The sequence below is a fragment of the Brassica oleracea genome, chromosome C1, assembly GCF_000695525.1.
Source record: "Brassica oleracea var. oleracea cultivar TO1000 chromosome C1, BOL, whole genome shotgun sequence".
Lineage (NCBI taxonomy): Eukaryota > Viridiplantae > Streptophyta > Magnoliopsida > Brassicales > Brassicaceae > Brassica > Brassica oleracea.
Window position 1 is genome coordinate 29,026,579 of NC_027748.1, and position 3,220 is coordinate 29,029,798.

Genomic DNA, 3,220 nt, shown 5'->3' on the forward strand with positions numbered 1-3,220 from the left:
GTTCTGGATTAGAGGTTTAACGGTCCTTTCCGGATCCAAAGGTCGACGGTGTGCTCTTCTTGTGGGAGATACGACAACGCCAAAGTTTTATCGGTTTGTGATCTGTTTTGCAGCTTTCAAATGGTGAAGATGATAAGACACATACATCTATGTTTGGTTTATTCTCAAGCTTGTTTATCCTCTTTTACGTTAGGACACTATTATGCTTCAATTAAGATATAGTTGTGTGTTCTTCTTTCATTATCTCCAAAAAAACCTCGATTTTGAAGTTTTCAAAACTCTATATTTGAGGTTTAAAAATGTTCTTCTCCAAAAGCAAAACTTCAAACTCAACTTCAAAACTATTTTATTTTATAATATGTTCCTTATATTTGTCATAACTAATTTGAATTCATAAAACTTTTGTAAATATACACATATAAAAACATATTACAACAATATTAATTAATAAAATATTATATTAAAGTATAAAATTTTAAACAAAATATATTAATTAATATTAAACTTCAAGCAAAATACCATATTACTCCATAAAGTGATTTTCGTAATGCATATATGATCTACTAGTGCATTTCGAAGTAAAAATGGCTCTCCTCATTTTTAATTTGTAGATTAGAAATAAAAAATTGTTGAAATCGGGTGATATTAATACTTGTAAATACATTAGATCATAACAAGAAAATAAAAAAGAAACATAAAATATTGCTAAAAGACTAACTTTTATCGATGATATTAATACTTGTGAATATATTCAATATGAACAAGAAAGAATTGTACGAAAAGACATCATCATCAACAACAACAACAACAACCATCTTCAGTTACAAAAAAAAAAATTGGACAATATTTGGAATTTTAAAGGTTCTGGATCAAACTTAACTGACTATTAGTGGTGTTGTAATATTTAAATTTGTGTAATAGTTATGTCTTCATGTAATGTTTTAAAAGCTTTTTTTTTAAGTTTCTTTTGTATATTTTTGATGTTTAAATCTAGTTTTAAATATTTTAAATCTTATTTTAAAGTTTTATTTAATTTTATATGTAAAACTTAGATTTTGTAAACAAAACTTAAAAAATTTATGAGATATAATTTTTTATAAGGATTAAAACAATAAACAAGAAAATATTTATGAATCATAAATGTTATGTGTGTAGGAATCAAAATGCAAATAAAAATATGAAACTTCAAAATTGAAGTTTTGAGTAGTGAAACTTCAAATATAGAGTTTCACTACTCAAAACTTCAAATTTGAATTTATAAAGTGTTTTTGGAGATGCTATTAATAATTTATCATAGTCCCTAATGGTGTGCGTGCATTATTAGTCACCAATCTCTTGTATTTCTTTACTACCTTTTGGTAAACGGTACAGAACCGACTATTTGAAATAAAATGATTCTCCATTGTTAAATTTAAATGTCCAACAAGCTTACACGATTACAACCGGAAATCTATTCAATGGTAAGACAATAAAAAATACTAACTAAATATGACGAAAATTAGAAGTGGTAAAATAGAAAAGAGAACCATAAAAAAGTTTCACTTGAAATTCCAAAATCATTGTTCAAAAGAATATAAAAAGTCAGATTCAATATCAACATGAAAATACCCAGCCGATGGAGTTTCAGAGTGGTTGGCAACCGTCTCTGGTGATGCTCGCTTCTTTAGAGAGATGTTGACTGTTCCTCCATGAAGACTCTGGTTCCAGAGTACTCATCGGAAAGAGTAAAGGATGCCATTTCCAAACAAATTAAGAGACTTATCGTTACAGTAATGGATTCGGAGGTGAAATGCCATAAAAGAGGAGATGGTTCGAAGGGGGGCTTCCGGTGAAGCTAATAGTATAGCCATGAACTCTGGTTCTAACGCACTGGTCGGAAAAAAAAACAAAAGATGTTCCGACCAGTGCGGCTGTGGAGAATTCTAAACTCATTGAATTGATGTGCGGCTGTGGAGAAGACATGACTGGTATCCAGCAATATTACGTTTTACCTCATGGGACGTGATGTTTGAGCAAGATTTGATGATGGGCGTTCTGAAACCCAATAATGGGGGCACTCCCAACCAAATAAAAAGGTGAAAAAATCTAGATGTTGTATCAAGTCGGCGGGGTTTGGCGATGGTACACAGAGGGAGGGTTGTGCCGACGGTGGAGAAGCTGCGGCGGCCGATTGAAATGGATGCGACAGTGCAGAAGAGGGGGAATCGCAAGGGAGAGCCGGTGATGGAGTGCAAACACAGATATGATGTAGCTGGCAAGGATGCGGTGAACGCCCACTCCTGAGAAGGATATTCGTCGGAGCTTTCCTCACGGTGGCCACTAGGGGAAGAAGCGTGAGAGGCTGCGTCGAAGTGGAGGTGAAGAGGTAGGATAACAATGATTTTTCTTAATTTAATAGTTTTATAAGAAATTTTGTAAATATAATTAATATAATTATATGTTTAAATAATAATTATACAAAATTATACATTTAAAACTCTATATTTAATTGTAGATATACATCTATTTGTATAAAATTCGGAGCAGAGCGGATATCTGACTCTAAAAATATTAGTATTTGTGATTTATTTCATTTTCAACGGATATTAATTTTTAATATTTATAAAGTATAAAATTTTAGTTTTTTTTTAATATCAAAATCTTCATTTCAGTTGTTTTAACTAGATGTGTCAGTCTAAATCTTTCAACAGTTAACCTTCAGCATATTTTAACCTTTGTTTCCTTTTTGAATTGTTAACTAATCAGCCCAAATTCTTTTGTTGCTTCTAGCTAGGAATGGGAATTTTAATCATATCCTACGCCCCCACCCAATTTAACCCATGGCGAAGCAGATGCGGATCAACCAATCTAATAAAATTGAATTGCGGGTGCATGTTTGGCTTGAGTTTTAGTTTATGCAAGGTAGGGTAGGTGCGAATAGGTCAAAGTTAAACCGAGAGTATCCACTGAAAAAACATTTGTTTTAAAAAAGGATTACTTTCAAAAAATAAAAATAAAAAGAAAAAATTATATATATATATATATATATATAATTTTAAGTATAAACATATATTTATATTATTAATAATATAAAATATAATTATTATAAATAATACCCGTGAATCATGAAGTCATCCACAAATTTAAGCGAGACAAGTGCGGAAGTAATATTTCTTCATGTGGATCAACTGGATCAAATTTTTGAATCAAGAAATGATTCAACTAGCAGCGGAGTGGGTGG